This window comes from Salmo salar, chromosome 02, assembly GCF_965601325.2.
Source record: "Salmo salar chromosome 02, fSalSal1, whole genome shotgun sequence".
NCBI classification, from domain to species: domain Eukaryota; kingdom Metazoa; phylum Chordata; class Actinopteri; order Salmoniformes; family Salmonidae; genus Salmo; species Salmo salar.
Window position 1 is genome coordinate 30,896,737 of NC_138292.1, and position 19,966 is coordinate 30,916,702.

The following is a 19,966-nucleotide window of genomic DNA, read 5'->3' on the forward strand; positions in this document are numbered from 1 at the left end:
TATGCTTTCAGTTGTTTTACGACATGCATTCCTGATTCAATTGTCAACTGCTCAAGGTAGTTTTCACAGCAATAGTGCCTTTAGTGATGATATAGGCCTACTGTTGTCATTTCAGCTCTGAGAAATGAGAATGCTTCCAATTTCATAGACAGGGAGTAGGATAATAATAACCAGTGTTGTACCAGGCAGCGTTCAGTGGGTTGCATTCCAAATGGAACCCTATTGCCTATATACTGCAGTGCACTACTTTTGGGTAAAAAGGAGTACACTGCATAGGGAATATGATGCCATTTGGGATGCACATCACTGAGAGCATGTGTTTTAATCAAGTCTAGCAAGAGCATGCATAATCACAGCACATTGACTCATGACTCAGGATGGAAGGTGTGTTAGCCCCATACAATGACTTACTCTTACATTATACCAATGTCTGAAATGACTTGTATTGTTTACTCAAACATGATTAGATCTCAACATCTTCCAATTGGAATTGCATGAGCTGAAGTCAATTATCCATTTGAGGTCAAGAGGAATTGGTTTTAGAGTTGAAGATGCACTATGCAGAAATAGCTCCCCCATTTTCTGGTTGCAAAAATTCTAATAGTGTGCCTAATTTCAGTTGATGTGACAAAACAAGCAAGTATAGTGTAGAGAATCATTGTATTTTCAGCTGGTGTACGAAACTGAAAGTAAAAGACACAAAAACAAAACTTAAGAAGAGGAAGCATAGAAATAATGCACATAGAATAGATCTACTTTATCCCTCCCCCTCCCTCCCTCAGGACCTGAGCCCTAGCACCATGCCTCAGGACTACCTGGCCTGATGACTCCTGGCTGTCCCTGTCCCCAGTCCACCTTGTCGTGCTGCTGCTCCAGTTTCAACTGTTCTGCCTGCGGCTATGGAACCCTGACCTGTTCACTGGACGTGCTACCTTGTCCAGGACCTACTGTTTTTTTCTCTCTCTCTCTCTCTCTCTCTCTCTCTCTCTCTCTCTCTCTCTCTCTCTCTCTCTCTCTCTCTCTCTCTCTCTCTCTCTCTCTCGACCTCTCTCTCGACCTCTCTCTCGACCTCTCTCTCTCTCGACCTCTCGACCTCTCTCTCTCTCGACCTCTCGACCTCTCGACCTCTCGACCTCTGAATGCTCGGCTATGAAAAGCCAACTGACATTTACTCCTGAGGTGCTGACCTGTTGCACCCTCTACAACCACTGTGATTATTATTTGACCCTGCTGGTCATCTATGAACATTTGAACATCTTGAAGAACGATCTGGCCGTAATGGCCATGTACTCTTAAAATCTCCACCTGGCACAGCCAGAAGAGACAATCCCTCAGAGCCTAGTTCCTCTAGGTTTCTTCCTAGGTTTCTGCCTTTCTAGGGAGTTTTTCCTAGCCAACATGCTTCTACATCTGCATTGCTTGCTGTTTGGGGTTTTAGGCTGGGTTTCTGTATAAGCACTTTGTGACATCAGCTGATGTAAAAAGGGCTTTATAAATAAAATGTGATTGATTGATTGACTTGCTTTCAATGAGAATGATAGATTGATAACACACATTTCCAAAAGTTACATATTGCAGCTTTAAGCTGAGAGATGGTATAACTTTTGAATGAGAGTTATTTAAATGACTAAAATATGTCTTTTTTTTATTGTAAAGATTACATTATGTATCTTATACTACATCCCTTATACATCCCTGATCTATAGGGACTATCCAAATGAAGTGTGACTGTGACCAAGGTCTGTCTGCCCTTGTGGTGCTTGTCTTGACCTTGAGTCTTGAGTTCCTTAGTGGAACAGGGGCAATGCCATGGCATGGGGTGCATGTAGAAAATAAATAACCAATGACTGAAACAAACACATACTGTACAAGTTCCATGCATGTCACATGTTCAGCTGTTGGCTACCTTGATGCATTATGCAGCTCGATTGCTGTGGATGGATATTATCTCTATAAAGAGTGGCAGGCCAGATGGCTATAGTTAGGGCGAATTAGTGTTTAAGGCAGACAGACAGACAGGCAGACAGCCAGACAGTGATGAGTAATGTGTATGCAGGCAGGCATCATTCATTCCATTCCCCACCGAATGCATTCCAGAGATAACTTTCTATCCAGTCTCCCACCATGAATTATTGAACTAACATTAAAATAATATGGGGATTGCATCATTGCACATTACGTTACCATTGTAATACAATCACATGTTCACGTGTCACATGTACGTGTGTAGTAACATGTACGTGTGTAGTAACATGTATAATATTATTATTATGTCCCTGTTCCCGTGTCATCCTTTTTACAGCTTATACTTCAAAAACTAGCCTACTTCGAGGCTGCTGGACAATTATATACAGTACTAGTATGGCTACTGTACAGGCTATAGCATAAACTATAATATCTTCAGAAACAACGACAGCCTAGCTCATCGAACAATTTGATACAGCGCGCGGCATTCTGAAGAATACACGAATTGAACAGATATTTTTAGTGTACCAAATGTGGTGGTTCAATGTCAAGACTGTTACCTGTCTTTTAACTGCTAATGCAGGTATTTGCGTGCGTACACTGTTCTGCTGAAGCATCGTTTCAGCTGTTTTCTCAAAGCTTTGCGAGGGGTTGTATATAACATGTTTATTAGTGAACAAAATGTCAATGCATTGAATATACATTACTTGCGGGAATACATATATTTCCATGTATAAAATGTAACTCTTCAAAATATAAGCCGGTGCGTGCATCGTTTCAAAAACATCACACGCGATAGCCTACGCGTCAGTCCCACAATAAAACTACAAACTCGCGTCGTTACTTACTTTCAGAAGGGAGCTCGTGCAATGACCCGGGTTCAGTTGTTTACAAACATTCTCAGTCGGTGTGAAACAGAATTCAGTCTTAATTATTCTGCAAGCGTGCAGCATCATAGCAGAAAGTGGGAACAGTTGAGACATGCGGAGTAATTTGACCCTCTCGTAATAGAAACTACCATCACGAAGAAGAGGAGCAGGGGAGGATCGGATCAAACCAACACCGACATAACCCTACTCTATAGCAACGGGAGGGATGCATAGAGGCGTTGGAGGAGAGAGATATTGCAAATTGGTTGTGACGAGGCGGATTGGATAGGAGGGGAAATGACAACACTTCAGTTGTTCATCATACCAATGCAGTAGCGACCTATACATTTATCAGACTATGAGACAGGAGAGCTGATGTCTGTGTGAAGGGATATAGAGCAGACAGACAGTGGTGGTCAATTCAGAGAAGAAAGCAGGGGTTCTAGTGATGGATGGAGGGAGAGATGGAGGGAGAGATGGAGGAATGAGGAAAGGGCAGGGTGGCGCATGCCATGGATAGCCAGGCCCTAGTGTGTTGGCAGCTTGGCAGCTTTCCTTCTGGGACACAGCAGAGGACTGCTCTGTCACTGTCACAAAGCTGTCTCAAAGACTTCAGTGAGTTAGTTACTCAGAGCAGCAGCACCACAACATTGCTGTGTCACTAGGCTACCGGCTGTCTGCCTGTTGCTGTTATTAAGGCTGTAGACAACCAGAAGTGTATACCATATCATTGAACATAAGAGTGTAGGAATATCCATCCAGGACCTCTATACCAGGCGGTGTCAGAGGAAGGCCATCAAAAGACTCCAGCCACCTAGATCATACTCTTCTCTCTGCTACTGCACTTGCAAGTGGTACCAATACACCAAGTCTGGAACCAACAGGACTCTGAACAGCTTCTACCCCCAAGCCATAAGACTGATAAATAGTTAACCAAATAGCTACCCAGACTATCTGCATTGACTCCCTTTGCCCTAACTCTTTTGACTCATCACATACACTGCTGCTACTGTGTATTATCTATCTTGTTGCCTCGTGACTTAACCCCTACCTATATGTATACATCTACAGTACCTCGTTCCCCTGCACATCGACTCAGTACTGGTACCCTGTGTATATAACCAAGTTATCCTTACTCATTGGGATTCATTCATCGTGTTGTCTTTCTATTATAAAATGTTTTTTCTCTCCTCATTGTTGGGAAGGGCCAGTAAGCATTTCACTGTTAGTCTCCACCTGTTGGTTACAAAGCATGTGACAAATACATTTTGATTTGATATCATATGACACAGTCATATGAGATTCTATGAATATTATCACTAGGGCTATTAATATTTATCTGAGCTGAATAACCCATGATAACCCATGACGATACTTGACAGACATGTAGCACTACTGTAGTATGTGTTGCCCATTACATGAAGGGGACATGTTTATTGCACTGGGGCTGCTGCTTGTCATCAATAGTAAGGCATGCAATTAATACCCACTACACTTTGCAAAACATACACAACACATATGCCAACATTACACATGCAGACACGTAAACAGACACTAATCCACATCACAATCAATGATTAAATTAATCTCATCGAAAAACAATTGACACTTCAATCATACAATCTACTACTAATTTACTTAAACAAGGCTGATTGTCAGAAGTCAGTGTGGGTCCTTTCCATCATTAGCTCGCTACAGTCTAGTCTACCTGGTTGCCATGGTAATCCCTCCGGCTCTGGTGGGGTCAGCTCTTAGCTCTGCTAACACCCTGTAATTGACTGTGCTGGATCTAATGAGAATGGCAGCCAGGCAGGGTGTTAGCATGCAGTGCTCACAGAGAGCCAGGACCAAGGGAATGATAAGTGTTTAATTAATACAAATTGCACTGAGATGTTCTTGAATAAACCATATTAAACAACTGGCCTTGGCTGGATGGAAATGAAATAATATAGAATAGAATGTAATACAATAGTTTGTCCTCTGAGGAGGAAATTATTTTCTACAACCTTATACATAACACACAATCAAACCAACATTACCATCACTCAGACATTTTCATGTACAGCTCATCGTTGTGAGATACGGGAAAAGAGATTGCACTGCACTTTAAATAGCCTGGATGACAACACATTTTACAACATCACTTACATGCTGTGTGGTGCTAGGTAAAAATGTATTAGAATATTATGACTTACCTGGTTAAATAAAGGAAAAACATTAAAGTATCAGGTTTCAGGTAAGACCCAAGTGCAGACTGTGTTGAAGTAACAATATTTATTGTAACAACAGGGGCAGACAAACGACAGGTCAAGGCAGACAGGGGTCGATAATCCAGAGTAGTGGGGCAAAGGTACAGGACGGCAGGCAGGCCCAGGCAGAGTGATCAGGCAGGCGGACTCGGAGTCAGGACAGGCAAGGGTCAAAACTAGGAGGGCGAGAAAAGAGAGACTGGAGAAAGCAGGAGCTGAGACACAAAACACTGGTAGGCTTGAACAAACAAGACCAACTGGCACAGACAGACAGAAAACACAGGTTTAAATACCCAGGGATAAGTGGGGAAGATGGGTGACACCTGGAGTGGGCTGGGGACAAGCACAAGGACAGGTAAAACAGATCAGGGCGTGACATAAAGTACATATCAGAGAGAGAGAGAGCACTATTGACAGGAGTACTCAACACATGTAAGGTATGTAAATAATGACACATTTAACTTAATGCTTTAAAAAGATATTCATGTTTATTGAGCAGTGTTCATTTAATTTTAACTAGTCAGATCAACTTGAAATAGGATGTACAGCATACTGTATTATGTCTGTCAAATCTGCTATTTGTGGTGTGATTCTGAGGCCCCATATCTTCTGACAGCATGAGAAGTTTTGGGCCCAGTGAGCTGGAAACAGCGCATTTCTCAAGTATAAATGAAGACTTGTTACCGTATTGATTGATTGGAGCGTGTCGATGGCGAGGGGTAAAAATCGATGAGCGCGGTGTGGAGGCTGAGGGCGGGCTGAAGACTGATGCCCAGTCATCAACAGCACAGTCCAGACCCTGTCACTATGCTCTCATAAATAAGCAAAGAAGACTGCAAGTTTCTTAAGAGAGGTAGAGAGAGGTGGTGGTGGTGTTGTCAGAGGGACAGACGCACACACTATCGCACCACTGTCAGCGTTAATTCCGTCACAGCTCCCACCCAGATGGCATTTGCACATAAAGCCACAGGAACAACTGTGCTGCCCTTATCCTTCCATCTTATCTCACACTGCTTCCTTCTACCTTATTACCTGAGAGATCCTCGTTATCCGCTGTGTAACTGACAGAGAACATTCAAAGCAACGGGTCAGAGATGATAGAGAGAGAGGGAGAGGTGTTAGGAGTCTAGAAATTACCTTCAAGAAGAAGGAACAGCTTTGCTGCTGTTGTGGTAGAATCTGCTTGACATGACTGTCTGTCTGGCAGTTGGTTCCCTCATTGTACATTCCCCTCACACCTCCCTTTCAGATACAACATCATATTTGATAGCAACAGAAACCATCACCAGCTCTAGCAAATGAAAATGTCATAGATGATTAGGAAAATGTATTGCTTTGAAAAGTGACTTCTGACCTCTGCCCCTTAACCCTCTGAAGATGATTCAGTCTCCAGGTACAACACAGGCACTAAGTATCAGCCAATCCTCTTTGGCCTTGACTCCCTCATATCATGGGGACCAGAATAAGACAAATCACCAAAGATCTACTAGCTTCATAACATATGTGACCTTAATAAAAAATAAAACAATGTGTTGTGGATGCAAACACTGAAGCATTGGAACATTTACTTCACATTTCATCCTAGGAGAAGTGCGAGATCAGACTCCCTTCTGAATAGTTTGTATCTCCAGTATGACACTGTGAGCCAATGTATCAGACTGAGGTGAATACAGGATCAAATGAATAAAGTCAAGCCAGTGGGGTGGGAGATATGAACACCTGTCCATCCATCCCTGGGAATGCCCTGTAGGCAGACAGATGTTGCCCTGCGATGACCTCTGTGATATAAACATGCTGCTGGCAGCGGATATGTTTCCCTGTTAACCTGCTTCGTCTACCAAATACAGAACAGATAAGGACAACAGGAAATGGGTTTTCATGGTTGCTCCCATGCTATCCCAATTACCGCCTAATTTCATGGAGCTGCCCTGTGGATGTGTAGAAATGTAATGTAATGTTAGGGCTTCATTTGCCCACTCACCTCACATTTTAATTAGAAATCCCTTATCAATGTTCAAGAGTGAGTTTAATCAAATATTTTGACAACAGAATGTGTAACCCAGCTAGCACATTTGGTTCCTTGGAAGTTGTGGGAATGTACGTTTTTGGTTCTGGGAACTAAGTCATAAGTTTCCTGATCGGTAAAACAAAAAGGTTTTTAACCGTTCTGAGAATGGAAGTTGTCACGGTTGTCGAAATGTGGAGCGGACCAAAGTGCAGCGTGTGTGTCGTTCCACATTTTATTTATACTGTGAAACTATGCAATACATAAATAAACTGCATGACAAAACAACAAACCGTGACGCAGAGGTGAAACATACACTACTCAAAATGAATCTCCCACAAACCCAGGTGGGACAAACACCAACTTAAATATGACCTCCAATTAGAGACAACGATGACCAGCTGCCTCTAACTGGAGATCATCTCAAACAAAGCCCAACATAGAAATACAAAAATTAGAACAACCCAACATAGAAATACAAAACTAGAACATAACAACATAGAAAAACTAAACTAGAAAACCCCCCTGTCATGCCCTGACCTACTCTACCATAGAAAATAACAGCTTACCATGGTCAGGACGTGCCAGAAGTGAACATTTCACCTGTTCTGGGAATGTTCATTTTTAGGTTGCAGGGAGGTTCTGAGAATGTTTTACTATGGTTCCCTGAAGGTTTTCCAGGGAGGTTTATTAACGTTCTGAGAATGAAAATTATAGGTTATTTAGAGGTTTTTGAATAACAACCTTAAATCCTTTACTAAATGTTTCAATAAGACTGCTAGCTTAGGTTAACTGTTTTAAACTCCAAGCACAGATGGGGCACAAATTAATTTGCTTAGGCATTAATCATGCAAACACATTTATTTTTTATTGTGGCATGGCGTCAGTGAGATTTTAACCTATGATCATCTGTTCTCTATCCATGGAATTAATCCACTGCGCCACCAGGATGGAGTTAGCATGCAATGTTTTTTAACTTATACAAAGCTGTTACTTTTATTCTGTTCAAACTGTCACGTCCTGACCAGTAAAGGGCTTATTTGTTATTGTAGTTTGGTCAGGAAGTGGCAGAGGGTATTTGTTTAGAGTATTTAGGGGTTTGTTATATTATGCGTTTATGTAGAAGGGGTATTTGTTTAGAGTGTTTCGGGCTTTATTGGGTTATGTCTTTATGTAGAGGGGTGTTGGTTTAGAGTGTACCTAGGTTTAGGTTCTAGGTTAGTGTATTCTATGTTAGTTCTAGGTTGTTTACGTCTATGTTCAGTTTATTGATTTGACCTTCAATTGGAGGCAGCTGTTTCTCGTTGCCTCTGATTGAAGGTCCTATGTATAGGGGTTGTTTTGTATGGGGGTATTGTGGGTAGTTGTAGTTGCATAGCTTTGTGTTTAGCCTGCATCCTGTTTGTTCGAATGTTTTCTTGTTTTCGTGGTCAATAAAAGTAAATATGAGCACTCAACCCGCTGCGCCTTGGTCCAATACCTATGAAAGACGTGACACAAACAGACCCCATTTCAAAGGAAACCAGCACTCATTAAGATTAGGTGTGACCAATTAGTGGGTATGGCCAACACACCTGAATACACTTAACAAGATAGAGGATAGAGAGAGATTTGTTGATGCTGAAAACGGAATGTATGTTTTTAAATATTCTTTGAACATTATTGTTTTCTTGTAGTTTTTATGGAAAGTTTTCATAATGTTCTGACGAAATTACTTTAAATATAATCATGAGGAAACTTGGAGAAAACGTTATGCTGAAGTATTGAAATTTCCACAGAAGAACTTCATTTCTTAACGTTCTTTGAACAATTTGAGTACATTGCTTTAAATAGAACCATGAGGAAACTTGTAGAAAACATTATGCTGAAGTATTGACAATTCCACAGAAGAATGTTATTTCTTAACGTTCTCTGAACTATTTAATAACATTACCAATGTCAAACCAGTTGGAGAACGTTCCTAGAACATTACCAAAAATTACCTGAAATGTAAACATGTTTGAACTTTTAGGAAACGTTCTGTTAAAGTAATAAAATACCAAGAAAATAACTTGTGTGCTGAGAATGTTCCAAAGCCAAGCAACTATCCTGCACCATTCCAGAACGTTGTGGGAAGGTTGTATGCAAAATAACCAACGACACTCTTACCAAGCTCAAGAAACATATGGTTCTTAGAATGTTACAGGATGTGCTGGCTGGGGTATGTGTGTGCAATATGCTATAACTTTGTTTGTATTTGTATTATAAAGTTGTAGGTCAACTGTTCTCTGCTAGAAGTGGCTTTGAGCAATGCCATGTAGGAGAGGCTGAACTACATTCTTAGAAAAAAAGGTCTTATCTTGAACCTAAAAAGGTTATTCATCTGTACCCATAGGAGAACCCTTTGAAGAACCCTTTTTGGTTCCAGGTAGAACCTTTTTGACCTCCATGTAGAACCTTTTAACAGTGAGGGTTCTAAATGGAACTTCCTGGAACTTCCTAAAAGATTTCTTCCTGGAACCAAAAATGGTTCTACTTGGAATCAAAAAGGTTTCTCCTATGGGAACAGCTGAAGAACCCTTTTGGAAACCTTTTTTCTAAGAGTGTATAGAACCACATGTACCACACTTTATGAGAGGATATTTAATGTCGTGATGAAGCGATCAACCCGGTAAAAATGGATGCTCCCTGAAGACAGAACAGAAATGACTAGGATGGTGTCAAGGAGAACTGGCACTGTAGAAAGAGCTCATCAACATACCACTGAATGTCTCTGCCGAAGCATTCTACCAGGTAGGCACAGATAGAGAAATGGTTCAGACAAACTTTATGTGTAGGAAATACTGGTTATGTTCGAAAACAAGTGCAAAACGTGTCTCTCATGAGCAGAAATCTCATATCTGATCTCTTATGTGAGCACTAAATTGCAGGGAGATTGTATTTCATAAAAAAAATACATTACCAGCTAGGCTTCCAGGGATCAAGAGCGTATAGTATTTCAAGACGTCAAAGGAAAGCAATCATATCACCGTGATGTTACAATGTATGACACAGTCGTCTCAGCTCTATCCAATCAGCAGTGGAACACATTATTTAAATTCAGAGCCTTATTCACAATCACTGGCATATAAAGCTCTAAATGCAGCACAGGTAATCCTTATCACAAGCAACAACTACAGTAGCCTACCATACGGTACACTCTTAGGAAAAAAGGTGCTATCTAAAACCTAAAAGAGTTTTTCAGCTGTCCCCATAGAAGAACCCTTTGAAGAACCCTTTTGGTTCCAGGTAGAACCCTTTTGAGTTCCTTTTACACAGAGGGTTCTACATGGAACTACACGGAATTCATATTGGACTGTAGCTTTGAAAATCAAAGGATATATGTAGGCTATCTCTTATTGAATGTCTCCTGACAATGTCTAGGTGGCAAGTTGTTGTTTAAGACAACACAGCATGGTAACAACATGACAACACAGCATGGTAACAACACAACATGACCACACAGCATGGTAACAACACAACATGACAACACAGCATGGTAACAACACAACATGACAACACAGCATGGTAACAACACAACATGACCACACAGCATGGTAACAACATGACAACACAGCATGGTAACAACACAACATGACCACACAGCATGGTAACAACATGACAACACAGCATGGTAACAACACAACATGACCACACAGCATGGTAACAACACAACATGACAACACAGCATGGTAACAACACAACATGACAACACAGCATGGTAACAACACAACATGACAACACAGCATGGGGTAACAACACAACATGACAACAACATGTACAAGCATGTGAAAAATATTCTATTCTATTCCCAAGGAGGAAGCTTATTAGGAAGACCTCAAATATAGAATCTTTACAAATATATAACCACTCTCCAGTGCATGGTAGAGGTTAAGGGATAAAGTTCATGTTCATTTGGTGAATAAAACTAAAAACCAGTAAAGAATGCTGTCATATAATATCAATGTTAACATAGCTTTTAAATCTAATGTGATATGTATATTGAGCCACTCCTTTAGAGTTTATGCTCCCTTAAAAGATTCATCAAATATTTATCCAACCTCTTAGAGTGCTGTGCGCTGCAGTTTTATGTGTCGATGGAGTTAATGAATCGAAGACAGATGAGAGGATGAGTGACAGGCAGAGTCATTTGGTTATGTATGTGATGTCTATTACCTGCTGATGGGACAAACAGCTTATTTGACCTTCTAATGACACACAATTCTCAGATCTGTGTCTGCCATGGCTGCCATGTTTGGGAGCCCAATGAGCCCAGGACTCATTTTTGAAGGTGCCCTGAGGACAACAAATTCAACTAATTAAGCACAAACATTCCAATAAAGAAATAATAAAAAACTACAGGTTACAATAAAGAAAAACTACAAACCAGAATAAATGTTAATATTTAATCAAAACAAATACAATTGTCATTTAACAAGTTCAGCATTAGACTCCTAAACTGCCCTAGTGGCACTAGGGATTCAAGACACAGGGAGTTCTGCAGGTTATTCCAAAAATGATGGGCATTAAAACTGAAGGTGGATTTACCTAATTCGTTAACCAAAATGTAACTTATGTGATATAGGGGACTTTAATGAGGACCAGCCAACCATTTGATACAGGACACAGTGATGCATATTAAAACTGTCACCTGTCCTCCCGAGTGGTGCAGTGGTCTAAGGTACTGCATCACAGTGCTAGCTGTGCCACAAGAGATCCTGGTTCGAGTCCAGGCTCTGTTGCAGCCGGCTGCGACCAGGAGACCCATGGGATGGCCCAGCATCATCTGGGTTAGGGGAGGGTTTGGCTGTCAGGGATGTCCTTGTCCCATCGCACTCTAGTGACTCCTGTGGTGGGCCGGGCGCATGCACGCTGACACCGTTGACAGGTGTACGGTGTTTCCTCTGACACATTGGTGTGGCTGGCTTTTTTTTAAATGTTTTTTTTTAACCTTTATTTAACTAGGCAAGTCAGTTAAGAACAAATTCTTATTTTCAATGATGGCCTAGGAACTGTGGGTTAACTGCCTTGTTCAGGGGCAGAACGACAGATGTTTACCTTGTCAGCTGGGCTACCTGCCGCCCCAGGCTATCTGCCGGCTAACCACTAGGCTACCTGCTGCCCCAGGCTACCTGCGGCTTCTGGGTTAAGCGGGCATTGTGTCAAGAAGCAGTGCGGCTTGGTTGGGTCATGTTTCGGGTGAATCATGGCTCTCGACCTTCACCTCTCCCGAGTCCATATGGGTGTTGCAGTGATGAGACAAGACTGTAACTACCAATTGGATACCACGAAAAAGGGGAGAAAAAGGGGTAAAAGTTACAAAAAAGAAATCAAATTTCTTATATATATATTTTTTTTTATTGAACTGTCACCTGTGATAAAACAAAGGCTGTGGTGGTAGACCGCATCCAAAGATTTAAGACTAGTGGCTGCTGCATTCTGTGTAAATGGTGTCACCATAGTCAAGAACTGGCAAGAAAGTTGACTGTAAAATCTGCTTCCTGCTGTTTAGGGAGAGGCAAGATCTATTTTTTTAATAACTAGCTCATCAGTATGTTTTTTAAACGTTAAACCCGATCGATGGGAGAACCATTCAATTAATAAATAAAGTGCCTTCAGAAAGTATTCACACCCCTTGAGTTTTTTTCTACTTTTGTTGTGTTACAGCCTGAATTAAACATTTATTAAATTGAGATTTTGTGTCACTGGCCTACACACAATACCCCATAATGTCAAATTGACAAATTAATAAAAAATGAAAAGCTGAAATGTCTTGAGTCAGTAAGTATCCAACGCCTTTGTTATGGCAGGCATAAATAAGTTCAGGAGTAACATTTTCTTAACAAGTCACATAATAAGTTGCATGGACTCACTCTTTGTGCAATAATAGTGTTTAACCTGATTTTTGAATGACTACCCCATCTCTGCACCCCACACATACAATTATCTGTAAGGTCCCTCAGTTGAGCAGTGAATTTTAAACACAGATTCAACCACAAAGACCATGGAGGGTTTCCAATACCTTGTGAAGAAGGGCACCTGTTGGTAGATGGGCAAAATATTTAAAAACGCAGACGTTGAATATCCCTTTGAGCATGTTGAACTTATTTATTACACTTTGGATGGTGCAACTTAGTTGCTGAAGAGGAAGGAAACTGCTCAGGGATTTCACCATGATGCCAAGGGTGACTTTAAAACATTTATAGAGTTTAATGGCTGTGATAGGAGAAAACTGAGTATGGATCAACAACATTGAATTTACTCCACAATACTAATCTAAATGACAGTGAAAATAGGGAAAACCTTTACAGAATAAAACATATTCCAAAACATGCATCCTGTTTCCATTAAGGCACTAAAGTAAAACTGCAAAAAATGTGGCAAAGAAATTATGTTTGTCTTCTGCAAGGACTAGGGAGTTGTCTAGGATATAAATTAAAGGAATAGAGCTACACCCGTTCAAATTAGTGGATTTTGTTATTTCAGCCACACCAGTTGCTAGCAGGATTTATAAAATCAGGCACACAAACATGCAATCTCCATAGACAAACATTGGCAGTAGAATGGCCTGTACAGAAGAGCTCAGTGACTTTCAACATGGCACCGTCATAGGATGTCACCTTTCCAACAAGTCAGTTGTCAAATTTCTGCCCTGCTAGAGCTGCCCCGGTCAACTGTAAGTGCTGTCATTGTGAAGTGGAAAAATCTAGGACCAACAACGGTTTAGCCGAAATGCGGTAGGCCACACAAGCTCACAGAACTGGACCACTAAGTGCTGAAGAGCGTAGCACATAAAAAAATACTCAGTACCGAGTTCCAAACTGCCTCTGGAAGCAACATCAGCACAAGAACTGTCCCAATGCATAGTGCCAACTGTAAAGTTTGGTGGAGGAGGAATAATGGTCTGGGGCTGTTTTTCATGGTTCGGGCTAGGTCCCTTAGTTCCAGTGAATCAAAATCTAAATGCTATAGCATACAATGACGTTCTAGACGATTCTGTGCTTCGAACTTTGTGGAAACAGTTTGGGGAAGGCCCTTTCCTCTTTCAGCATGACAATGCCCCCATCCACAAAGCGAGGTCCATACATAAATGGTTTGCCGAGATCTGTGTGGAAAAATGTGACTGGCCTGCACAGAGCCCTGGCCTTAACCCCATCGAACACCTTTGGGATTGATTTGAACACTGACTGTGAGCCAGGCCTAATTGCCCAACATCAGTGCCAAACCTCACTAATGCTCTTGTGGCTGAATGGAAGCAAGTCCCTGCAGCAATGTTGCAATTTTCTTTATTTTATTTAACCTTAATTTAACTAGGCAAGTCAGTTTAGAACAATTCTTATTTACAATGACGGCCTACCGAATGACAAAAAGCCTTATGCTGTGAGGACAAAACACACATCACGACAAGAAATACAACACCACATAAAGAGAGACCTAAGACAACAACATTGCAAGGCAGCGACACATATGACAACACAGCATGGTAGCTGCAGTAGATATCTCAGATAGGGGGGAGCGAGGCCTAAGAGGGTTTTACAAACAAGCATTAACCAGTGGGTCTTGCGACAGGTATATATTGAGATGACCAGTTTACAGAGGAGTATAGAGTGCAGTGATATATCCTATAAGGAGCATTGGTGGCAAATCTGATGGCTGAATGGTAAAGAACATCTAGCTGCTCGAGAGCACCCTTACCTGCTGATCTATAAATTACGTCTCCTTGATCTAGCATGGGTAGGATGGTCATCTGAATCAGGGTTAGTTTGGCAGCTGGGGTGAAAGAGGAGCGATTACGATAGAGGAAACCAAGTCTAGATTTAACTTTAGCCTGCAGCTTTGATATGCACTGAGAGAAGGACAGTGTACCAACTAGCTATACTCCCAAGTACTTGTATGAGGTGACTATCTCAAGCTCTAAACCCTCAGAGATAGTAATCACACCTGTGGGGAGAGGGGCATTCGTCTTACCAAAACTCATGATCTTTGTTTTGGAGGTGGTCAGAACAAGGTTAAGGGCAGAGAAAGCTTGCTGGACACTAAGAAAGCTTTGTTGTAGAGCGTTTGTGTTAAACGGGGGGACCAACTCCATATCAATGCCCATGATTTTGGAATGAGATGTTCGATGAGCATGTGTACACATACTTTTGGCCATTTAGTGTAAGCACAGGCAAAATCCTAGAGGAAAACCTGGTTCAGTCTGCTTTCCAACAGTCACTGGAAGACAAATTCACTTTTCAGCAGGACATGAACCTTAAACACAAGGCAAATATAGACTGGAGTTGCTTACTAAGATAACATTGAATGTTCCAGAGTGGCCTAGTAACAGTTTTTATTTAAATATATGGCAAGACTATCTAGCAATGATCAACAACCAATTTGACAGAGCTTTAACAATTTTATTTTACAATCCATGTGTGCAAAGCTCTTACCCAGAAATACTCACAGCTGTAATCGCTGCCAAAGGTGATTCTAACATGTATTGACTTAGGGCGGCAGGTAACCTGGTTGTTAGAGCGTTGGACTTGTAATTGAAAGGTTGCAAGATCAAATCCCGAGCTGACAAGGTGAAAATCTGTTGTTCTGCCACTGTTCCTCGGTAGGCCGTCATTGAAAATAAGAATTTGTTCTTAACTGACTTGCCTAGTTAAGTAAAGGTAAAATAAAAAAAGGGTGTGAATACTTATGTAAATTAAATATCTATTTTTCTATACATTTGCAAACATTTCCTTTTTTGACTATTTAAAAATATATTTAATCAATTTTGAATTCAGGCCATAGCACAACAAAATGTGAAATAATTTAAAGGGTATGAATACTTTCTGAAGGCACTGGTTGTAGTTAATCTGAAACATTATTGTGAGAATTAGAGAACAAGCTATATTTACAGTGAATTCAGAAAGTATTCAGACCCCTTGACTTTTTCCACATTTTGTAATGTTACAGCCTTATTCTAAAATGGACTAAATCGTCCCCCCCCCCCCCCCCCCCCCCATCAATCTATGCACAATACCCCATAATGACAAAGCAAAAACAGGTTTTTAGAAAATGGAAATGGTTACTCGCATAGTGGAGTCTTGCTAGCTAGCTAAACAATGAACCATAATCTCAACTCATGACATTACTACCCTGCATGAATCTGCAGGTAGCTATCCAACCAGGCTATAACTAGCCAAGCTAATGGCTCTGATACAAATATTACTACACAGATCATACACGTAACGTTAGCTAGCGAGCCAGCCAGCTAACGTTAGCTAGCCAACAGTACACTTTAACTTGAAATGAAAATGACTGTCTGCCAAAATTAGAAACATGTAATATCTGATAATGTAGCTAGCTAGACTATCTTACCCGTATACATGGATGGACACTTCCACTGATTTCAAAACTCGGTCCTCCAGAAAGTGGAGAGCAACACTTATGCAGTTCTACTACGCAATATATTTAGAAAAAAAGCTGAATTAGACAGGATTACCTACACATACTGACCAGCTCAAATAGACAGAAACGTGCTACATGGCAGACCAATCCGAACTCATATCTCGGCATGTCCAGCACACTCATTATCTCAGCCAATCATGGCTAGAGGGAAGGTTGCTGGCTTTTTCTGTGGTAAACCAATTAGGCTCGTAATTAAACAATTGTATTCCTATTTACAGATGGCATACAAGTTTGTTATTACGGCACATGAAAGTTCACATGTTTCAGAAGGCATTTCTTCCACCCAAAAAATTATTTTGATTAAAAAACTAAGTTTACATTCAAATGGCTCTCCTGTGAAGTAGTGACGCGTGACATACGCCTAGTTCCTGAAGCGAGTCACAAATCTGTGTACACGACCAATAAACTTTGATTTGTTTTGATTATGTCTAGGTTTAAAATCGGATTGGTGCACATTAAGAATAGATTTAGAAGTAAAAAAGTTATTTGCTGTGAGTTGGTCAGGCATTCTTAAACTTTGGAAAGGCAGGATCATTTGGAAATTGGACGGTATGTAACGGCCGTCGTATGAAGTGGACCAAGGCGCAGCGGGTTGAGTGCTCATTTTAACTTTATTAGAACACCCACTAAACAAAACGAATGGACGACAAACAGTAATGCAGGCTACACACCTATGCACAAACAACCTCCCACACTTCCCATTACAAACACACCCCTATACGTAGGACCTTCAATCAGAGGCAACGAGGAACAGCTGCCTCCAATTGAAGGCCAATCCCAATAAACTAAACATAGAACTAAACACCCTAGATCTAACATAGAAATACACTAACCTAAAACATAACCCATAAACCCCGGAACACTCTAAACAAACACCCTTCTACATAACACATATCCCAACACACCCCGAACCACATAAAACAAACACCCCCTGCCACGTCCTGACCAAACTACAATAACAAATAACCCCTTTACTGGTCAGGACGTGACACGGTAGTTATCTACTGTAAGTCAGAAGGATCTCCTCCTTTATGTAGGGGGAGGACATGTGCCACTTTCCAGATGGTCAGGACGTGACAGTACCCCCCCCCCCCCAAAGGTGCAGACCCTGGATGCACCTCACAAAAAATATCCACAAAATCAACCCCCCAAACTAAAGGGAGGGAAGGGAGGGTGGCTGCCGTCACCGACGGTTCCCGTGCTACACCCCCCCCCCCTCCCCAAACCTCCTACTGTGGAGATGGCTCTGGCCTTAGTCCCCCACCTAACCAGTCCACCCCTGCTGAATACCTCGGGCTAAAGCGCGTCTCTGTAGACCTCGGGCTGAATGGCGACTCTGGGAGCTCCAGACTGTAGGGCGACTCTGGCTGCGCCGGTTCCGGACTGTAGGCCGTCTCTCTCGGTCCCGGACTGTAGGCCGTCTCTCTCGGTCCCGGACTGTAGGCCGTCTCTCTCGGTCCCGGACTGTAGGGCGTCTCACTCGGTCCCGGACTGTAGGCCGTCTCACTCGGTCCCGGACTGTAGGCCGTCTCACTCGGTCCCGGACTGTCACCGACGGTTCCCGTGCTACACCCCCCCCTCCCCAAACCTCCTACTGTGGAGATGGCTCTGGCCTTAGTCCCCCACCTAACCAGTCCACCCCTGCTGAATACCTCGGGCTAAAGCGCGTCTCTGTAGACCTCGGGCTGAATGGCGACTCTGGGAGCTCCAGACTGTAGGGCGACTCTGGCTGCGCCGGTTCCGGACTGTAGGCCGTCTCTCTCGGTCCCGGACTGTAGGCCGTCTCTCTCGGTCCCGGACTGTAGGCCGTCTCTCTCGGTCCCGGACTGTAGGCCGTCTCACTCGGTCCCGGACTGTAGGCCGTCTCACTCGGTCCCGGACTGTAGGCCGTCTCACTCGGTCCCGGACTGTAGGCCATCTCACTCGGTTCCGGACTGTAGGCCGTCTCTAGATGGGGCACTGTCGCCGGACACTCTGGACGGGGAACTGTCGCCCGGACACTCTGGACGGGGCACTGTCGCCAGACACTCTGGACGGGGCACTGTCGCCAGACACTCTGGACGGGGCACTGTCGCCAGACACTCTGGACGGGGCACTGTCGCCGGACACTCTGGACGGGGCACTGTTGCCGGACACTCTGGACGGGGCACTGTTGTTGGAAGGCCTGATGCGTGGGGCTGGCTTAGGACGCGCCAGACTAAGGACACGCACCCCAAGGCTAGTGCAAGGAGCAGGAACAGGATGAGCTGGACTGGGCTGACGCACTGGAAGCCTGGTGCGTGGGGCTGGTACTGGAGGTACCAGACTGGAGACACGCACCCCAAGGCTAGTGCGAGGAGCAGGAACAGGACGAGTTGGACTGGGCTGACGCACTGGAGGCCTGGTGCGTGGGGCTGGTACAGGAGGTACCAGACTGGAGACACGCACCTCAGGGCTAGTGCGAGGAGCAGGAACAGGATGTGTTGGACTGGGCTGACGCACAGGAAACCTGGTGCGTGGTGCTGGCTTTGGAGACGCCATACTGGATACACGCACCTCAGGGCTAGTGCGAGGAGTGGGAACAGGATACACTTGGCCGTGAAGGCGCACTGGCGGTCTGGAACACACAACCCCTACGGGCTGAGTGCTCACTCGAGCATGACACTTGCAAGGGGCTGGAATCACTCTCACCGGACTGTTCGTGCACATGGGCGAGATCGTGCGCACTTCCGCATAGCACGGTGCTCTTATGATCCTCTGTTCCCCATAATAAGCACGGGGAGTTGTCTCAGGTCTACTGCTTGCCCTAGCCAAACTACACGTGTGCCCTCCCCCAAAAAATTATTGGGGCTGCCTCTCCAGCTTCCTTGCCAGCCTTGTTCCCCAGTAGCGTTCCCGGTCTTCCTCCCATGTCCAAGTTTCCAGATAGTCCACATAATTCCTCTGTTGCTCCTTACCCCGCTGCTTGGTCCATTTGTGGTAGGAGGTTCTGTAACGGCCGTCGTATGAAGTGGACCAAGGCTCGGCGGGTTGAGTGCTCATTTTAACTTTATTAGAACACTTACTAAACAAAACATGAAAACGAACAGACGACAAACAGTAATGCAGGCTACACACACCTATGCACAAACAACCTCCCACACTTCCCATTACAAACACACCCCTATACATAGGACCTTCAATCGGAGGCAACGAGGAACAGCTGCCTCCAATTGAAGGCCAATCCCAATAAACTAAACATAGAACTAAACACCCTAGATCTAACATAGAAATACACTAACCTAAAACATAACCCATAAACCCCGGAACACTCTAAACAAACACCCCTCTACATAACACATATCCCAACACACCCCGAACCATATAAAACAAACACCCCCTGCCACGTCCTGACCAAACTACAATAACAGATAACCCCTTTACTGGTCAGGACGTGACACGGT

General features: G+C 43.1%; 1 protein-coding gene across 1 annotated transcript in view; it reads right to left on the reverse strand.

The window, feature by feature from the left end:
- LOC106579063 (oxidation resistance protein 1) overlaps positions 1 to 2,960 on the reverse strand; it is a 185,557-nt gene extending 182,597 nt beyond the window's left edge. Inside the window, exon 1 of the mRNA XM_014158581.3 lies at positions 2,814 to 2,960. The gene's annotated coding sequence lies outside the window, so the exon portion shown is untranslated. The remainder of the gene's footprint in view (positions 1 to 2,813) is intronic.
- Between the last annotated feature and the right edge of the window lie 17,006 nt (positions 2,961 to 19,966).